The sequence below is a fragment of the Apodemus sylvaticus genome, chromosome 2, assembly GCF_947179515.1.
Source record: "Apodemus sylvaticus chromosome 2, mApoSyl1.1, whole genome shotgun sequence".
Classification (NCBI taxonomy): domain Eukaryota; kingdom Metazoa; phylum Chordata; class Mammalia; order Rodentia; family Muridae; genus Apodemus; species Apodemus sylvaticus.
This window is the reverse complement of record NC_067473.1, coordinates 90717-112617: the sequence shown is the minus strand read 5'-3', so window position 1 is coordinate 112617 and position 21901 is coordinate 90717. Positions and strand designations below refer to the sequence as shown.

Sequence of the window (21901 nt, the reverse complement as noted above, 5' to 3'; positions counted from 1 at the left end):
ACAGCTAGGACTATTACACAGAGAAACCCTGTCTTGAAAAACCAAAAACGTAATACAATTTAATCTCTTGAGGGACAGGCTTCTGAGGCCCCACCTTTTCCTGAGGATTTAAACACAGAAGGTAGTCCATGGTTTCTGCAGAGAGACTTTTCAGTGTTGGTAAGTGACCCTGGCTCTAGCGAATGGTCCCCACCCCTGCTCATGGAAGCAGCTCTGGTCAGATGCCGTGCCCTCATCCTGGATGAGACTGTGTCCTTTCAGACAGCATCACTTGTTTGCCTGAAATTCTTTGAGTGTGATTGAGGCTAAGAAACATCTCAAAAGATGTTCATCATCCCTTTCAATTAGGAAAATGCAGATTAAGTCAACTTTGAGAAGACATCTTCCCCCATTCTGAAGAGCAAAGATGAGAATAACCAACAACAAACTCTGGAGGGGAAAAAGAAATAATAATAATAATAATCAACAACAAACTCTGGAGGGGGTGCAGGGAAAAAGAAACATTTATTCACGGTTGGTGGGATCATGATGTGGTACAGCCACTAGGGAAAGTAGTGTGGAAAATTCTCAAAATGTTAATAATATGACCCAGTTGTACCATTCCTTGGCATATTTCCAAAGGACTTGACATCCTACTCCATAGAAACTCACTGCCACTCTATTCACAACTACATGTCTTTCAGTTGACAAGTGGATAATGAAAACATGGTACATATATATTGTACTATTCAGCTGTAAAACAAATAAAAAACAAAACAAACCATGAACTGGAAAAGATTATACTGAGTGAGGTAACTCAGATCCAGAAAGGCAAATGTTGCCTGCTTTCTCCCACCTGAGGCTCCTAAGTCCAAATCTTCAGATGTGAGCTCCGAGCCTGGAGTAACCTTTTGTTTTTAAAGTCACTTGTAGTTCTTTTGTCAGCTATTAGCTCAGATCCTGTAATGTACTTCATTTTAAGCATCAAATTTCTTAGAGTTAAGCCTGTTTTTCTGCTTTTAAAAAACAGAAATAACTTGATTTTATTTTCTGAGTACAAGCAATGTAATTGATTGATTATATACTGATACAAAATGTTCAAGTAAATGTAGAAGAAAAAGTATATTTATAATCCTATTCCCAGGAAGACCCACTCTTTACATATGTGTGCCTGTTTTACCTAGCCATTTCTCAGACACTTTTACAAAGCATGATCCACCCAACAGATATGAGTGTCACAAGGACCATGCCTTACACTGCTTTTTAACTTCTCATCTCTCCTTGATGGTCGATCATGGACAGTTTCTCCTTAGCCTGCCTGTGCAGACAGAACACAAGTCAGCAAGCAATGATGCAGTTTCTCTAAATTAGGCAAGACATCTCAGAATGGGGTATGGGTTATAAGAAAATGAAAGTCATGAAACAAAGATCCACGCAGAGATGCTTCAGACTGGGTGAACAGAGAAGAGCTGGTTGAGGAGAAGCACAAGCTGAGGCCTGATGGACAGGAAGGAGTGAGTCAGACAATGGTCTGGAGAGAGTTCCAGACCGAAAAAGGTCAAGTCAGCCTGGATAGGCTATGAAAACAGAGTTTTACTTTTATTTAGAAAGCAATAGAAAGTCAACAGAGCCCTGACTTTATTTGACCTGTCTTTTGAAAGAAATTATTTTAGTTGACAGCTGCTGGATAAAACCAGGGAACCTGTTGTATAAATTGATGAAATGACTGCTTTATGGTATAAAAGGAAGTTTTTTAAATTGAACATGACCAATAGACTGGACCTGGACATGAGAGAAACAGGAGCAGAAGGAAAGAGAGAGGGAGAGAGAGAGCATAAGTGAGAGACACAGAGAGCAGAGGAGACATAGGGATGCAGAGAGCTTAGTCAAAATAGCAGGGTTATATGGAAAATGGGCAGCTAGGGGAGGGAAGCCCATGAGCTGGGGAAGTCCAGGGTGGGAGAGGTCCTGAGAAGGGGTAGGACGCTAGCATGGCTTGGACTTTGCAAAGTGTAACGGGTATTTGTGATACTGAAGGAGCCTGTATTTTGTTATGCTAATGGGCACCATGGAGAACTATTTGTCTCTTCTGCCTTTTGGTTTCTAGGGGGAAATGGCATTTAAGACTTGAAACCCAGTTGAACTTCAGAAAAGTAATTGCTGAAAAGCAAACTTTTGATAACTTTGGTTTGGAGGTTTAGACAGGACCCTTCTTCATCTGATGCTTGGAATCTCTTGTTTGGGAAAATTGCACCATTTCAAAGGTCAGTTTGGTCACTTGGCATCTGTGTCGGTGTGCCTGTTACACTTGAGCTTAATCTGATGAAATATTCTTCCATGAATTTTATTTATTGCAATAAATAATGTAGGCAATAAGAATATTTAATAATATTTTACATACTGAAAACTATGGGAGTCCTAGAAGTGGAGCTCTGTGCTGGGACTGGTTCCTTCACAGCCATTTTCTGTCCAACTAAACAGCTGATTGGAGATGGGAGCCAACAGGGCTGCATTGGAGGTTAAAAATGGTTAAGGATCCCCCACCTTTTTGACAGTGTTTGAGAACACCACTAATACACAATTCTGACAGTATTTCATGACAATGGGTGGTGACAACTCTACCACAAATGCTTTCAACTAGGGATTTCTGCAGGCTACATTGGAGGAAGTCATTATGTGATCCAACCCCACAATGATACTGAGGACAGCATGGTCATGGAGATACAAATGGTTCAAAAGAAAGTTTCAGAGAACAAGATATTTATCTTCCAATTGCAAATATGGCTAGGATAATGAAAATTGCCATATCTCAAACAGGAAAGATCACAAAAGATGCCAAAGTGTGTTCAGGAATGTGTGAGTGAATTTATAAGCTTCATAATGTCAGAAGCAAGTGAAAAGTGTGACCAGGAGAAGCGGAAGACAGTCAATGGGGAGGATATTCTGTTGCCATGTCCACTTTAGGCTTTGACAGCTACGTGGAGCCTCTGAAACTGTACCTTCAGAAGTTCAGAGAGGCCATGAAGGGCATAGGGGGAGCAGTTTCCGCTACAGATAGACTAAGCAAGGAGCTCACAGAAGAGGCATTAACTAACCAGTTGCCACTGGCTTGATAACTGCAGATGGTCAGCAACAAAATGTCATGGTTTACATGACGTCCTACCAGCAGATTTCTGGTGTCCAGCTGTAACTGCCCACAGTTACATCAAAGGGGTTACCTGGAAGGGAAGCTGGGGATGTATGGGAAGGCGGGGAGAGAAGAATGAGGCCACGACAACAGTTGCTGATTAAGGTCCCAAGGTTTAATGGAGGACTCAGAATTTAAAGTTTCAGGTGAGACCCCTCCCCCAAATTCCAAGGTCTGTTCAGGAGAACTGGTCTGACTGCTCAGTGGGTGTTGGCCCCACTGCTCAGGCACCTGGGCAGGTCACCTGCTTAATTCAGGAATTTGTAGATCTGGAGGAACAATGAACTTCCCTTGGTCTGAGTGCTTCACCCTAGGTTGGGGGGGGGGGGAAGGGGGTAGGGTGGGGTGGGGTAGAAGGGTTGGGGGGTGATTATGGCTAAGACAGGTCTGGAATTCCTGCTCAAGGACTGGGAGGGAAGACACATCCAGCAAATTCAGTTTTCATGATAGAAGAAAGGAGGGAACTGGGCTTGTGTGGAGAGAGATTCTTATTGAGTCTGGAGCAGAGGCACTGGGAGGAAGTGAGGGTGAACCACTCCTTGTACTATAAGTATCTGTAATGCAGCTTCCTGATGCTTGACTAATCGAGGTGTTAATTCTGACTCGAGAATCTGTTTCATGAATAGTTTGAATGAAAAAAAAAACAACTGAATTTTAAAGGTATTAAAATATTTTTGCTTTGTATGAGAGTTTGTTGCTCTGTATGATGCCTGTATGCATTGTATATTACAGTTTATTACTGCCAGAGATTTGTAGACAGTTTCTTATTTTTATATTGAATCATGTTATTTTGTAATTCAAGTAAGCAGATGGGTTAATTCATAAGGTTTACCCTTTTAATAAAATATAACGGTAGAGTTATTTTGAATGAATGCTGCCTTTATTATAAATTTCAGTTTGTCTTGGCTATATACTATCTTGTATGATAACTTAGCTAGATGTTTAACATTTATTTATTGAAAACAATTTTTTTTTGGTAAAACAGTCATAGCTTAAGCAATGTCATTTTTTAAAAAAATGTAATTGAATAATTAAGTTGGATTCAGAAGCAAGTATGGTCTGGCTATTGAACCTGGTGCCTGCCACTGTCCGTGGCTGTTCAGGCAGTTTCAGTTACTATTATGCTTGTTAGAATTCATTTCCCTTTGATGTGGTCCTTGCACTCTGGAAATGGTCCCTCTTTTTGAGTATTACAGTCTTCTTCATGAAGAGGGCATTTTCAGTCCATTTAATAGTCATTTTACCTGCATGGAAAGGTCACGTTCCTGTTAGGCTGTGAGGAATGAGAAGTGGGCATGGTTCTGTGCAGACACTGCAGGAAAGAGTGGATAAGCAGGGAAGCACTGAGCACTAGGAATCACGCGACACTGGAGCCTTCTGGTGTGCTGTCACGCTATCTGCAGTAAACTAACGTTAGCTGATGTAGCTTGGTACAGTTTAGTGGTGTGTACTTGGGTTCCCTTTTTAAAGTGAAGATTTCTATTTTCTCATCTACTTTTTTTGGTAATAATTACTTTGAAGTTTTGTGTATGTGCTGTGGTAGTTTTAGCCCTATCAAAAATGGCTTATTGTATAATTTGTCCAGAATGAAATTTGGGAGACTCCAGTGGACAAAAGAGAGCAGTTTCCTAGTCCAGGCTGAACAGTAATGGCTACTCTTCCAGGAGTCTTGTGGAACATGGGTGGCTATTCAGAGATTAAATAACTCCCTCTTCCCCTACCTCTCTTTTCAATAATAACCTTTCTTGTAGAAAATGCACATAGGAGAGAATGGGAGATGATGGTTAAGCAAAGTCAACAGTCTATGTTGAAATAACAATGTTAATATTTTGGTAAATTCATTTGTTCTTTTACTTTGCTAAATATGTATGTTTTTATATAAATGGACTTGTGTTGTACATACTGCTTTGTAACCGGATTTTCACTTAATATATTGTGAACATTTTCCACCACTCCCCCCCCAAAAGAAAAGTATGCATCAGTAATCTAACATTCTTTAAGCAGAAGAGATACTACTTGGAGGGAGGAAGCAGACAGCAGGTGATTACAAGGCAGTGAGGAGTACAAACTTCCATTGTTATTCCCTGTAACAGGGGAGGGTGGGAATGATCTGAGTAAGCCACAATAGTTGATATAGAAATATGCTTTAATGAAACGAATTATTTTGTATTTTAACTAAAAATATTAATGTAAAAAGGAGCAAGATGAGGAAAAAGTTTACAGATTCAGTGAGCTGCCTTCTAACCCCCATAGTTGGTTAACTATTTGGTTAACTCTGGAGTATTTAAGGTACCCTATTCATTGAGAATAACAGTAGAAGTAGGAAGAATATTATTGAATACCCACTAGCTGTCAACTGCTCTCTCTTTCTTTCTCTCTCTCTCCCTCTCTCTCTCTCTCTCTCTCTCTCTATATATATATATATATATATATATATATATATATATATATATATATATATATATATGTACATATATACATATACACACACATATATATACATATATATACACACACAAATACACATATACACACATATATACACACATATATACATACAAATACACATATACACACATATATACATACATATATACACACATATATATACATACCTATACACACACACACATATATATTTAACAACAGTATGTGTTATGGATCCATACTTATTCCTGCTTTACTGGTTAGAAACTTGCCTAAGGAGACAGAACAAATGGATACAAATCTGCCATCTATCTGAACCCTAAGTGTAAAAATTTTACAACATAGCCGCTTTCTTCATATGACTGTATAGAGTGTGAACATCTTCATGCTTAATAAATACTCCTAGTGAGTTTCTTTGTTGTTCTCTTTCCTCTGTCCCAGTTCTCAATCTCAGAAATCTCTCCCACTCCTTTGTGTACACATGTGCTCTATTCCACTGACTATAAGTAAGGATACCAGTGCAGAGAAGTAAATACTCTTCTGTTGTGGGAACAAAACTGCCCACATTCTGAGTATGTTGCTAGGTATGGGTGTTTAGTTGATCTCTAGACGTAGATATCCATTTTGTTGGGACAGCTTAACAGGAGTGTTTGATTGCCTGGGATAAAACAGGCTAATATGAAATGAGAAAAGTGCTAGAAAAGGAGAGAAGTATCATTCTAATAAATCTACTTCAGTAGAAAAGCACTGGTTGGTTTCTTGGGAAAAGCTCTGTTAGTTTGCTGTTAATACATTTTCCTCGTCCTCCTCTAGATCCGGCACCTGAGCCTTTGAGGAGAAGAGCAAAGATGGTCTTGATGTTAAGAGTGAAACAACAGGTGCCAATAACTAACCAGACCTAGGAGAAGAGAGGAAGGCCTCCTTGGAAGGACACAACTGCAGAAGACCCAGACAAACAAGGCTTTCTAGATTTGTAGTTTATCTTTGTCAGAAGGTGATTAACCTATACAGCTTTAGGGAGGAACTGTACTAACACTTGGAGCAGATCCAGCAGAAAGAGCCTCCAGGAACTGGTATGAGGTTGTAACAAATCTCTCTGGAGTCCTATGGAATATTCTGGAAGTGAAAGAATTTCCTGTGGCTATGAAGGATAAAGGATTAAGTAATTTAATTTGGTTGTTAAACAAAATGTTGGATAATGGTGTGGTGTGGGTACAAGGTTGAAATTACAGTATGGCTGGGAAAATCTCATAGGACTGTGATGGCAGGAAATAAGATACAACATGAAATGCAAGAAGGTCCTGTGGTTGGGTTTCTCCCACAGGAGAAAATCCCTGCATAAATTCTTAAGGAAATGATATGCAAATTAGTATGTTACGTATTTGCTTAGAGAAGTTTGATTACCTCATTCTGGCTTCTAGAGGAATTGGGGCAGCAAAGGGGAATGTTTGTCAACAGCCCAAAGTTGTTGGATTTCTTCCAGGGGAAACAAAAGGGTAAATTTTCTATCAACCAAATGCCATGATTTTATTGAGCTTTTCAAATGCCCGTCTCCCTTCCACAATGTATATTAAAGCTAAAAGAAACCATGAGATGGTCAAATTATAATCCACACAGCCCAACAGAGTGAAATGAGGGCTTAGGTTTCCCTGCAGACAGGTTTTGCTGTGATCTCCAGCTGTTTCTCTGAGTCTGGCTTTGACTCCATCACTTGGGAGTGATAGGGAGCATTTGCCTGAGGCTGGTGGGAAATGAGACACAGCCGGGCCTCTCTACAGCTGCATCTGTACACAACGGTGCCAGGTCAGCCCAGCACAGACCTTGCCAGACTGACAAGGAGAGGTGGATACTGCTGTCTTCAGGGGCTGCCTAGGAATTAAGGAACTTTAATTTCTCTCTAAGAGCAATCTAAAATTTGGACAAAATCTGCCTTGAATTGGATTAAAAATCTTTTTTGAGTATTAGCTGACTTAATAAGAATAACCACCTCTCTCGCCCTCTTTCTCAGCAGAAGGCTGTAAACTATGTCTCCTAGCAACAGAGGTTTTACCACTTCACTGTGGGATTGTTCATAACATATAATTGTCTGGTGTTCACAGTTTCTCCAGAAACAACTGGAAAAGGGTCACAGTCAAAATAAACATAGCCCTTCACCTCAGTTGCATTGTGTGGATCAAAAGAGGTAGCAAACCCAAGACCCAGATTAACTAGCAGGAGCACACTCTGGAGAGATTATTCTGGTTATTTCCCTAGAAAGGCTCTGCTATTGCTCCCTGCTCCCTTAAAATCCGTAAGATCATCAGTTTCTCCCTTTATTCCCCCCTCCTCCTCTTTTTCCTTTCTTCTTTGTTTTGTGACAGGACCTCAAATTGTAGATCACACTGGCTTTGAACTTAGTGTGATCCTCTTGCCTTTGCCTCCCAGATGCTGGGATCATAGGATTGTGTCAATTACACGTGTTTCCTTCTCTCTTCCTTCTCCCCAGTCTTTTATTCTTTTCCTTCCTTGCTGCTTTGAACACTAGTCTGTCTTCACTATCTCTCTTCCAACCTTTACCTTTCAACTCTTCCTTCCAGTCTGTGGTGGATTGAATGAGAATGGTCCCATATATTTGAATAATTGATCCCCAGTTGATGCAACTGTTTGGGAGAATTTGGTATTACCTTTTCGGAGGAGGTGTGTCACAGGGGCAGTCTTTGAGGTTTCAAAAGATTAATGCCGTTTCCAGTGGTCACAGAAACATTCTCCCTGTCTCCTACTTGTGGAATAAAATGCAGGCTTCTTGCCACCACCACTTTGTTCTGCCATCATGAACTCTAACCCTCTATAAGATCAATTACATTCTTTCTTTCATAAGTTGCTTTGGTCATGATGTTTTGTCACAGCAATGAAAAGAAACCAAGGTACCATCTCTGCAATCGTCCATGGGAAGTGCTATTACCTCCTCCCCCTGCCAAAGCTCACTGCTGGCCCTGGCCTTTCAAGGATGAGGCTGGGTTTCCAGGTTATAATCCCTTGTCAAACGATTTTCTTCTATGCCTAGCAGCAAAATTATTTGTCCTTTCACAACAATCACAGTCTAATCACAATATTACCCTGCTCCAAAGCCTTTCCCATTTCATACACAGGAGACTATAAAGCCCAAAGCCTGACCTTAGGCAACTCTGTCCTTCTGTCTTCCTTCAAAACCACACTGCTCCTACCAAAATGTTTTTTGACCCACTTTGACCTGGCTGTTTCCCTTACCTGAGGGCTCCCAATTCCACTCAAATTCTTCCAACTTTGCTTAATTAAACTTACCATGCTTAGCTCAAGCCCAACCTGCTCTGTGTACCCTTTTCTGACATCTCTATCAGTTTTTTTTCTGTACTCCTATAGAAAATAACATAAAAAGTCATGCCAGACATAATAAACTATATTCTATCTCCATCTTCCACATTTAGCTGTAGCTTAGCCCCTACCTACCTTTGTGCTACTATGCCAGTGTGTCTAGAAGTTCTCGTCTTTAGTGTTCACTGAACAAAGGTGTTTCTTTTAGCCTTTATTATTGTTTTACTACTTCCTTCAACTTCCTACTACATTGTTATTCCTGATACATCTTATCCCAGCCGACATCAAGGTTGTACAGTATTCTGTGTAAACCTAAACAGAGAACATACCACTCCTTACAGAGGATTTCAAGTCTTTTTTATTGCAAAGTTCCTGAAAGGATGTTATTGATGCTCCGAGGATGAGCAAGGCAATGTATTACAGTTCTTTCTGCCTCCGCCTCCTGTTCTTCTCCTCAAGTTCACAAGAATCAGATGTTAGGCAAATGTGAGCAGGACATTGAGCTATATTTGAAGTTGACTCTCCTTTCCAAAATACAGCATTTGTCCTTGATCAAATATGTTATTCCCACTTCATCATCTTGTAAGAGCTCTACCAGACTATGCTCACATGAATGAGGGGCTGGACCACTAACACATTTTCAGAAAAGGTAGTTGTACTGGCTGGTTTTGTGTCAACTTGACACAAGCTGGAGTTATCACAGAGAAAGGAGCCTCCCTTGAAGAAATGCCTCCATGAGATCCAGCTGTGTGGCATTTTCTCAATTAGTGTTCAAGGCAGGAGGGCCCCTTGTGGTTGGTGCAGTCTCTGGGCTGGTGCTCTTGGGTTCTGTAAGAAAACATGCTGAGCAAGACAGGGGAAGCAAGTCAGTAAGTAACATCCCTCCATGGCCTCTGCATCAGCTCCTGCTTCCTGACCTGCTTGAGTTCCAGTCCTGACTTCCTTTAGTGATGAACAGCAGTGTAAGTGTAAGCTGAATAAACCCTTTCCTCCCCAACTTGCTTCTTGGTCAGGATGTTTGTGCAGGAATAGAAACCTGATTAAGAGCCGGGCAGTGGTGGCGCATGCCTGTAATTCCAGCACTCTGGGAGGCAGAGGCAGGCAGATTTCTGAGTTCGAGGCCAACCTGGTCTACACAGTGAGCTCCAGGACAGTCAAGGCTATACAGAGAAACCCTGTCTCAAAAAAACCAAATCCACCCCCCCAAAAGAAACCTGATTAAGACAGAGGCCTTAGCAAGTCACTGTTAGGGTGGTGTATTATCATATTTTTTTGGTATGTTGTAGCAGAAAATGGTTTAAACAGTAGATTCCTTGGCACCCTCCAAGGTCACTAATCAATAGAATAGCAGGAGGTGTGAAGCTCTTGGAGTGTTGTTGCTGCTGGCTTGGGATGTGTTGAAAGTATAAAATACATAGAAGCTTTCAAGGCATTACTCCCCTCTCAAAATGTCAACTAACTCACAGATTTTCTAATTTTCATTACATGGTGAAATGATGTTATTTTAGAACTAATATGGTAAATAATGCCACCACCATTCATATTACCTGCTCTGTTACCTTCCTCACAGAGCTGTAGCTTTAAATTTTGTCTCTGTGACAAAAAAGGAAGGAGAGCTTGTTTTGGTTCCCAGCCTCACAGGTTTCTGTCCATGGTCAGTTGGTTCTATTTCTGGATGCCAGACAAGACAGAATGGCATCATGCCAGGGCTGTGTTGGAAGGAAGGCTGTCTTCCTCATGGCAACTACAAAATATAGAGTGCCATGGACCACTCCGGTCGAGTACGGGAGTCCCTGGGATGAGGGTCCTCGAAGTCTAGGTGGGTAAGGATTTGGTGGTGACAAACAGAAACACAGAGGCAGTTTGAATCTGAGTATATTTTGCAGAGCCCAAGCAGTTGTTTTTATACATTAAAAAAAAAACAAACCAAATATTGTATCTCTTAGAAAATGTATTCAGTGAAGCAATCACACATACCATCATTATCCTTTGGTACAATAAAGCACAAAAATCAAGCAAACATTACAACTATGAAAAGATGCACTCAGTGGATCACAAACAGAACAGGTAACATCATGATTAATAGAAATCATTCAAGTGTAACAACTCTGACAGGATATATTCAGTGGGGCAGTCATCCAAGACAAGTGGCATATTTCCAAGAGCAGGTTAATAAATTATTATGGTCAATTATTGTTTAACAACTAAAACCTGAGTTTTTATAAATCTCCAGTGCATACATTTAAGCTATTTTAATTCTTTCTATTTAAGGTTTTCCTTACCATATACCGAAAGCCACCTCCAATGACACACGTGTAGCCATATGAAATTTTATTGTTGGGAAAGCTTTGGCCTACCATAATTCTACTATATAATTTTTTATTAGATATTTTCTTTATATACATTTCAAATGTTATCCCCTTTCCTGGTTTCCCCTCTGAAAACACCGTATCCCATGCTTCCCTCCCTGTGCTCACCAACCCCACTCCCGCTTCCCTGTTCTGGTATTCCCCTACACTGGGGCATTGAGCCTTCTCAGGGCCTAGGGCCTCTCCTTCATTTGATGCCCAACAAGGCCATCCTCTGCTACATATGCACCTGGAGTCATGGTTCCCTCCATGTGTACTCTTTGATTGGTAGTTTAGTCCCTGGGAGCTCTGGGGGTACTGGTTGGTTCATATTGTTGTTCCTCCTATGGGGCTGAAAACTTCAGCTCCTTGGGTCCTTTCTCTAGCTCTGCCATTGGGGACCTTATGCTCAGTCTAATGTTTGGCTGAGAGCATCCACCTCTGTATTTGTCAGGTACTGGCAGAGCCTCTCAGGGGACAGCTATATCAAGCTCCTGTCAGCAAGCACTTGTTGACATCCACATTAGAGTCTGGGTTTTTTTGACTGTGTATGGGATGGATCTCCAGGTGGGGCAGTCTCTGGATGGTCTTTATTTCAATCTCTGCCCCACTTTGTCTCTGTATCTCCTCCCATGGATATTTTGTTCCCCCTTCTAAGAAGGACCAAAGTATCCATACTTTGGTGTTCCTTCTTCTTGAGCTTTGGTTGGTGAATTGTATCTTGGATATTCCAAGCTTCTGAGCTAATATCCACTTATCAGTGAGTGCATACCATGTGTGTTCTTTTGTGACTGGGTTACCTCACTCAGGATGATATTTTCTAGTTGCATCCATTTGCCCCATTTTTAATAGGGTTATTTGATTCTTTGGAGTCTAATTTATTGGTTCTTTGTATATAGTGGATATTATACTTCTGTCAAATGTAGGGTTGGTAAAGATCTTTTTGCAATTCGTTGGTTGCTGTTTTGTCCTTTGGACAGTACCCTTTGCCTTACAGAAACTTTGCAGTTTTATGAGGTCCCATTTGACAATTCTTGATCTTAGAGCATAAGCTATTGGTGTTCTGTTCAGGAAATTTTCCCCTGTGCCCATGTGCTCTAGGGTCTTCCCCACTTCCTTTTCTATGAGTTTCAATGTGTCTGGTTTTATGTGGAGGTCCTTAATCCACTTGTACTTGAGCTTTGTACAAGGATATAAGAATGGATCAATTTGCATTCTTCTGCATGCTAACCACCAGTTGAACCAGCACCAGTTGAAAGGGCTATCTTTTTTTTCAGACTGGCTCCTTTGTCAAAGACCAAGTGACCATAAGTGTGTGGGTTTATTTCTGGGTCTTCAATTCTATTCCATTGATCTTCCTGCCTGTCACTGTACCAATACCCTCCAGTTTTTATCACTATTGCTCTGTAGTACTGCTTGAGGTCTGGGATACTGATTCCCTCAGAAGTTCTTTTATTGTTGAGAATAGTTTTTGCTATCCTGGGTTTTTTGATATTCCAGATGAATTTGAGAATTGTCTTTCTAACTCTATGAAGAATTGAGTTGGAATTTTGATGGGGATTGCATTGAATCTGTATATTGCTTTTGGCAAGATGGCTATTTTTACTATATTAATCCTTCCAATCCATGAACATGAGAGATCTTTCCATCTTCTGAGGTCTTCTTAGATTTCTTTCTTCAGAGACTTGAAGTTCTTGTCATATAGTTCTTTTACTTGTTTGGTTAGGGTCACATCAAGATACTTTATATTGTTTGTGACTATTGTGAAGGGTATTGTTTCCCTAATTTCTTTCTCAGCCGGTTTATCCTTTGAGTAGAGGAAGGCTACTGATTTGTTTGAGTTAATTTTATATCCAGCCACTTTGCTGAAGCTGTTTATCAGCTGTAGGAGTCCTCTGGTGGAGATTTTAGGGTCACTTAAGTATACTATCATATCATATCATATCATCTGCAAATAGTGATAGTTTGACTTCTTCCTTTCCAATTTTTATCCCTTTGACCTCATTTTGTTGTCTAATTGCTCTAGCTAGAATTTCAAGTATTGTATTGAATAGATAGGGAGAGAGAGGGCAGCCTTGTCTAGATGCTGATTTTAGTGGGATTGCTTCAAATTTCTCTCCATTTAGTTTGATATTGGCTACTGGTTTGCTGTATATTGCTTTTACTATGTTTAGGTATGGGCCTTGAATTCTTGTTCTTTCCACGACTTTTAACATGAAGGGATGCTGAATTTTGTCAAGTGATTTCTTAGCACCTAATGATGTGACCATGTAGTTTTCTTCTTTGAGTTTGTTTATGTAGTAGATTACATTGATGGTTTTCCATATATTGTACCATCCTTGCATCCCTGGGATGAAGCCTGCTTGATTGTGGTGAATGATCATTTTGATTTGTTCTTGGATTGAGTTGGCAAGAATTTCATTCAATATTTTTGCATCAATATTCATAAAGGATATTGGTCTGAAGTTCTCCTTCTTTGTAGGGTCTTTGTGTGGTTTTGGTATCAGTTTAATTGTGGCTTTGTAGGATGAGTTGGGTGGTGTTCCTTCTGTTCCTATTTTGTGGAATCCATTTGAAGAATATTGGTATTAAGTCTTCTTCGAAGGTCTGAGGGAATTCTGCATCTGGTTCTGTGATTTTTTTTCTGGTTGTGAATCTTTCAGTGACTGCTTCTATTTCTTTAGTGGTTATGGAACTGTTCAGATGGTCTGTCTGATCCTGATTTATGCTTTGGTTTTTGGTATCTGTCTAGAAAATTGTCCAGGTCATCCAGATTTTCCAATCGTGTTGAGCATAGACTTTTGTAGTAGGATCTGATGATTTTTTGAATTTCCTCAGTTTCTGTTGCCATATCTCCCTTCACATTTTGAATTAGTTAATTTAGATATTATCTCTGTGCCCTCTGGTTAGTCTGACTAAAGGTTTATCTATCTTGTTGATTTTCTCGAAGAACCAGCTCCTGATTTTGTTGGTTCTGTGTATAGTTCTTTTTGTTTCTACTTGGTTTATTTCAGCCTTGAGTTTGATTATTTCCTGCCCTCTACTCCTCTTGGCTATATTAGCTTCTTTTTGTTCTAGAGATTTCAGGTGTGCTGTTAAGCTATTAGTGTATGCTCTCTCCCATTTCTTTTTTGAGGTACTTAAATCTATGAGTTTTCCTTTTAGCACTGCTTTCATTGTGTCCCATAAGGTTTGGGTATGTTGTGCCTTCATTTTCATTAAATTCTAAGAAGTCTTTGATTTCTTTTCTAATTTCTTCCTTGCTCAAAGTATCATTGAGTATTGTTTAGCTTCCATGTGTATGTGGGTTCTCTGTTGTTTTTGTGCTATTGAAAACTAGCCTTCATCTGTAGTGATTTGATAGGAGGCATGGGATTATTTCAATCTTACATTTGTTGAGGTTTGTTTTGTGATGGATTATATGGTCAATTTTGGAGAAGGTACTGGGAGGTGCTGAGAAGAAGCATTCTTTTGACTTAGGATCAAATGTTCTATAGATATCTGTTAAATCCATTTGTTCTATAACTTCTGTTAGTTTCACTGGTTTTCTGTTTAGTTTGTGTTTCCCTGATCTGTCCATTGGTGAGACTGGGGTATTGAAGTCCCCTACAATTATTGTGTGAGGTTCGATGTGTGTTTTGAGCTTTAGTAAAGTTTCTTTTATGAATGTGGTTGCCCTTGCATTTGGAACATAGATGTTCAGAATTTAGAGTTCTTCTGGGTAGGTACTTCCTTTGATGAGTATTAAGTGTCCTCCTTATCTTTTTGATGACTTTTGGTTGAAAGTCAGTTTTATCTGATATCAGAATGGCTACTCCAGCTTGTTTCCTGGGGTCATGTGCTTGGAATATTGTTTTCCAGCCTTTTACTCTTAGGTAGTGTTTGTCTTTAACACTGAGGTGTGTTTCCTGTATGCAGCAAAATGTTGGGTCCTGTTTACATGTCCAGTCTGTTAGTCTATATCTTTTTATTGGGGAGTTGAGTCCATTGATGTTGGGATATTAAGGAATGGTGATTGTTGCTTCCTGTTATTTTTTTATGTTATTTTTATGTTTGTGTGGGTATCTTCTTTTGGGTTTATTAAAAGAAGATTATTTTCTTGCTTTTTCTAGGGTGTAGTTTCCCACCTTGTGCTGGTATTTTCCGTCTATTATCCCTTGTAGGGCTGGATTTCTGGAAAGATTTTGTGTAAATTTGGTTTTATCATGGAATATCTTGGTTTCTCCACATGCTTACTGAGAGTTTTGCTGGGTATTGTAGTCTAGGCTGGCATTTGTGTTCTCTTAGGGTATGTATGAGATCTGCCCAGGACATTTATCTTTCATGGTTTCTGTTGAGAAGTCTGGAATAATTTTGATAGGTCTGTCTTTATATGTTACTTACCCCTTCTCCCTTACTGCTTTTAATATTCTTTCTTTGCTTAGTGCATTTGGTGTTTTGATTATTATGTGGCAGGAGGACTTTCTGTTCTGGTCCAGTCTGTTTTGAGTTCTGAAGGCTTCTTGTATGTTCATGGCATCTCTTTCTTTAGGTTAGGGAAGGTTTCTTCTATAATTTTGTTGATGATATTTACTGGCCCTTCAAGTTGGAAATCTTTGCTTTCTTCTATACTTATAATCCTTAGGTTTGGTCTTCTCATTGTGTCCTAGATTTCCTGGATGTTTTGGGTTGGAGCTTTTTGCATTTTGCATTTTCTTTCACTGTTGTGTCATTGTTTTCTATAATATCTTCAGCACCTGAGATTCTTTCTTCTATCTCTTGTATTCTGTTGTTGATGCTTGCATCTATGACTCCTGAATTCTTTCCAAGGTTTTCTATCTCCAGAGATGTCTCCCTTTGTGATTTCTTTGTTGTTTCTACTTCCATTTTTAGATCCTGGATGGTTTTGTTCAGTTACTTCACTTGTTTTTTTTATGTTTTCCTAAAATTCCTTAAGGGATTTTTGTGTTTTCTCTTGAAGGGCTTCTACCTGTTTACCCATATTCTCCTGTATTTCTTTAAGGGTTTTTTTTTTTTTTTAATGTCCTTCTTGAAGTCCTCTATCAGCATTATGAGGTGTGATTTTTAAATCTAAATGTTGCTTTCCCGGTGTTTTGGGGTAACCAGGGCTTGCTGTTGTGGTAGAACTTGGTTGAGATGCTGCCTTGTTGCCTTGGTTTCTGTTGGTAATGTTCTTGCAGTTGCCTTTTTCCATCTGGTTATCTGTGGTGTTAGCTGGTCTTGCTGTGTCTGACTGTGGGCTATCTGCCCTGCAAGCCTGTTTATCAGTACTTCTGGGAGACCAGTTCTCTCTGGGAGGAATTAAGTTGTGGTACAGGTTCAGCTCAGGTGTGCAAACAGAAACCAGAAGGATCCTGTCCCCAGCTGATCCTTGGTTCCAGTGTCCTGATGGCTCTTGGCAGGCCCCTCTTGGGCTAGGAATTTGAAGAGAAGTGGTGGTTTTACCTGTGCACACAGGTGTGTAAGCACTTCTGGGAGACCAGCTCTCTTGTTGTGGTATTTGTGTATGTAGCTCTGTGGCCCAGGATCAGCTCTGTGCACAGATAGGAATCGAGAGACTCCTGTCTCAGGCTGCCCCTTTATTCCTGTGTCCTCAGGGTTTCAGGTGGGTTCCTCTGAGCAGCAGGGATGGTCCTACCTCCACTCTCAGGCCTGTCCACACTCCTGGGAGGTTAGCTATCTCCTTGTGTCACCTGGGTATGTAGCCCTGTGGCAGAGAATCCTATTATATAATTTTATAAGTGATTTATGAAGTAAAGCATTGGTTTCCCCGGAGATACGGTCATGATAGTGACCCCATCTCAATAATGGTTTCTTACCCATTATTCTCCATTAAGATCTTGGCCTATGCTAGCAGGAACATGTAAACAAGAAAAGGAATAAATGAAAACAAAACAGATAAATTGCTATTAGAACCATGACTCAATAGTTTTGCCCCAGCTAAGAGTGCCACAACCAGTTCCAGGAGGCCTCCTTCTTTTGAAGTTTTCACTTTAATCTATGGAACTTTTCACACAGATTCTACTGGGGTTGGTGTGGCAATAGAGAAATTGCAGGCAGGAGCTAGGCCAAGATTTTATCCTTCAAAGATATGCCTCCAGTGATACACTTCTTCCACTAGTCCTCACCTTCGCCACTCCCCAAAGTCCAAGTCCCTATAGTGTTAACTTTCTATTGGATGATACTGTACTAGATTGTATTTGCCAGATAGGCTGATCCTTATTCTCAGACTTATAGAGTCTAGTTAGAAACTATGATAGGACCTGAGTCTGGTAGCAAGGCCTGGAGCCGCGATTCACAGACATTGTGTTTCTTCACCAAGGAAGGGAAGTGCTTGCTGAGGAAGGAAATGAGGTCTGGAGCACAAGAGAACTTCAGTAGGATTTGACTAATGATTTAGCCTGGATGATTAATTTTATTTATTTATTTAATTATTTCTTTATCAAGAGGAAAGGCTTTATTTCACTCACAGTTCCATATACCAGTTCATCATCAAAAATAGTGAGGGCAGGAACTCAAGCAGAGCAGGAACCTGGAAGCATGCTGCTTACTGGCTTACTCATTGTGGTTTCCTCAACCTGCTTTCTGATAGAATCCAGGACCATCAGCCCAGGGATGACCCCACTCATCTTCCATCAATCACTAATTAAGAAAATGCCTTACATGGTTCCTCCGAAAACTGGGCACCTCACTTCCAGAAGATCCTGCTATACCACTCCTGGGCATATACCCAGAGGATTCCCCACCATGTAATAAGGATACATGCTCTACTATGTTCATAGCAGCCCTATTTATAATTGCCAGAAGCTGGAAAGAACCCAGGTATCCCTCAACAGAAGAGTGGATGCAAAAAATGTGGTATATCTACACAATGGAGTACTATTCAGCCATTAGAAACAATGAATTCATGAAATTCTTAGGCAAATGGATGGAGCTAGAGAACATCATACTAAGTGAGGTAACCCAGACTCAAAAGGTGAATCATGGTATGCACTCACTAATAAGTGGATATTAATCTAGAAAACTGGAATACCCAAAATATAATCCACACATCAAATGAGGTACAAGAAGAAAGGAGGAGTGTCCCCTTGTTCTGGAAAGACTCAGTGAAGCAGTATTCGGCAAAACCAGAACGGGGAAGTGGGAAGGGGTGGGTGGGAGGACAGGGGGAGAGAAGGGGGCTTATGGGACTTTCAGGGAGTGAGGGGCTAGAAAAGGGGAAATCATTTGAAATGTAAATAAAAAATATATCGAATAAAAAAAAAGTTAAAAAAGAAAGAAAGAAAATGCCTTACAGCCAGATCTTATGGGGGAACTTTCTCAATTGAGGTTCCCCACTTTCAGATGACTCTAGCTGATGTCATCCAACACACTTGCCATATATTACTAAACTTCTCAAGATTCCCATCATGCTTTTACCATGACTTACATGTGCCATCTCCTACTCCTCCCACTCCATAAAGCTATCAGTGGTCATAGCATATCATAGTGGTCATATCAGTGGTTTTCTTTTCTAGATTCTTCAAAATTCAGCGACAAGACCTAGAAGCTCATCATTTTATCAATTAAACAATTAAACATTGTCATATTTAAATGGAAGGTTTTGAAAGTATAATTTCTTTAAAATATACTTATTAATTCTTTGAGAATTATGATATGATTTTTATTAGTTCTTTGAGAATTTTACACATTGTGATTTGACTGTATTCACCTCTCCCACAAACGCTCCCCTATTCCACGTGAAACTTAACTGCAGGTTGACAACACGTTTTGCTCACATCCCGCCCCCACTGCCACCTTTTTTGCATTTAGGTGGAAACTTAGCTGAACTGTCTTCAATCTATCAGGTTTTTTTCTTAGCTGAATCAATATAACAATAAGACCACAGAATTAATCTCTAATGTCTTGTCTTACATTGCCAACATTTATACTTGATTCATTTCTTATTGGATGTTTTCTTTATTTACATTTCAAATGTTATCCCCTTTTCCAGTCCCCCCTCCTCCCATAAACCTCCTATCCTATCCTCCCTTCCCCTGTTTCTTTGAGGGTGTTCCGCCACCCACCCCACTCCTACCTCCCCACCCTCAATTCTCCTACTCTGGGGCATCTATCAAGCCTTCCAAGGACCTTTCCTTCCATTGATGTCTGACAAGGCAATCCTCCATTACATATGCAGCTGGAGCCATGTGTACTTCTTGGCTGATGGCTTAGTCCCTGGGATCTCTGCGGGGCGGGGGGTGGGGGTGGGGGGATTGGTTGGTTGATATTCTTGTTCTTCCTATGAGGTTGCAAACCCCTTCAGCTCCTTCAGTCCTTTCTCTAACTCTTCCATTGGGGACCCCATGCTCAGACCAATGGTTGGCTTCGAGCATCTGCCTCTGTGTTTGCAAGGCTCTGGCAGGGCCTCTTAGGGGACAGCTATATCAGGCTCCTGTCAGCAAGCATTTCTTTTTTTTTTTTTCAAAGTCTCAAAGTTTTTATTTTATTCAATATATTTTTATTTACATTTCAAATGATTTCCCTTTTTCTGGCTTCTCACTCCCCAAAAGTCCCATAAGCCCTCTTCCCTCCCCCTCTTCCCCCATCTACCCCTTCCCACTTCCCTGTTCTGGTATTGTCCTATACTGCTGCACTGAGCCTTTCCAGATCCAGGGGCCACTCCTCCGTTCTTCTTGGACATCATTTGCTATGTGGATTATGTCTTGGATAATCCAAGTTTCTAGGCTAATATCCACTTATTAGTGAGTGCATACCATGATTGATCTTTTGAGACTGGGTTACCTCACTTAGTATGATGTTCTCCAACTCCATCCATTTGTCAATTTTATGAATTCATTGTTTCTAATGGCTGAATAGTACTCCATTGTGTATATATACCACATTTTTTTGTATCCATTCCTCCGTTGAGGGACACCTGGGTTCTTTCCAGCTTCTGGCTATTATAAATAGTGCTGATATGAGCATAGTGGAGCATGCATCCCTATTACATGCTGGGGAATCCTCTGGGTATATGCCTAAGAGTGGTATAGCAGGGTCCTCTGAAAGTGACATGCTCAGTTTTCTAAGGAACTGCCAGACAGATTTCCAGAGTGGTTGTACCAATTTGTATTCCCACCAGCAGTGGAGGAGTGTTCCTTTTTCTTCACACCCTAGCCAATACCTCCAGTCTCCTGAGTTTTTAATCTTAGCCATTCTGACTGGGGTAAGGTGAAATCTCAGGGTTGTTTTGATTTGCATTTCTCTAATGATCAATGATGTTGAGCATTTTTTAAGATGCTTCTCAGCCATCCAAAGTTCTTCAGGTAAAAATTCCTTGTTTAGCTCTGTAACCCATTTTTTAATAGGTTATTTGGTTTTCTGGGGTCTAACTTCTTGAGTTCTTTGTATATATTGGATATTACCCCTCCGTCAGATGTAGGGTTGGTGAAGATCTTTTCCCAATTTGTTGGTTGCTGATTTGTCCTTTTGATGGTGTCCTTTGCCTTACAGAAACTTTGTAATTTTATGAGGTCCCATTTGTCAAAGGGCATAGTACCAGGGTTCGGTAACTGCATATGGATGAATCCCCAGGTGGGACAGTCTCTGGATGGCCTTTCCTTCAGTCTCTGCTCTACACTTTATCTCCATATTTTCTTCTGTGAGTATTTTGTTCCCCTCTCAGAAGAACCAAAGCATCCACACTTTGATCTTCCTTCTTGAGCTTCATGTCATCTGTGAATTGTATCTTGGGTATTCTGAGCTTTTGGGCTAATATCCACTTGTCAGTGAGTGCATACCATGTGTGTTCTTTTGTGATTGGGTTATCTCACTCAGGATGATATTTTCTAGTTCCATCCATTTACCTAAGAATTTCATGAATTCTTTGTTTTTAATACTTGAGTAGTACTTCATTGTGTAAATATACTGCATTTTCTGTATCCATTCCTCTGTTGAGGGACATCTGGATTCTTTCCAGATTCTGACTATTATAAATAAGGCTGCTATGAATATAGTGGAGCATGTGTCCTTATTACATGTTGGAACATCTTCTGGGTATATGCCCAGGAGTAGTATAGCTGGGTCCTCTGGTAGTACTATGTTCAATTTTCTGAGAAGTCACCAATCTGATTTCCAGTTTGAGTAGTTGTACCAGTTTCTAATCCCACCTGCAATAGAGGAGTGTTCCTCTTTCTCCACATCCTCTCCGACATCTGCTGTCACCTGAGATTTGATTTTAGCCATTCAGAGTGGTATGAGGTGGAATCTCAGGGTTGTTTTGATTTGCATTTCCCTGATAATTAAGGATGTTGAACTTTTTTTTTTTTTTTTTTTTTGGTACTTCTCCACCATTCAGTATTCCTCAGTTGAAAATTCTTTGTTTAGCTCTGTACCCCACTTTTTAATAGGATTATTTTATTCTCTGTAGTCTAACTTCTTGAGTTCTTTGTATATAGTAGATATTAGCCCTCTATCAGATGTAGGATTAGTAAAGATCTTTCCAATCTGTTGGTTGCTGTTTTGTCCTTTTTACAGTGTCCTTTGCCTTACAGAAGCTTTGCAATTTTATGAGGTCCCATTTGTCAATTTTGATTTTAGAGCACAGGCCATTGGTGTTCTGTTCAGGAATTTTTTCCTGTGACCATGTGTT

General features: G+C 40.2%; 1 pseudogene; it reads left to right on the top strand.

Annotated features, from left to right (window-relative positions):
* The first annotated feature begins 2575 nt into the window (after window positions 1-2575).
* LOC127677220 (nuclear transcription factor Y subunit beta-like) lies at window positions 2576-3169 on the top strand (annotated as a pseudogene).
* Window positions 3170-21901: the final 18732 nt, after the last annotated feature.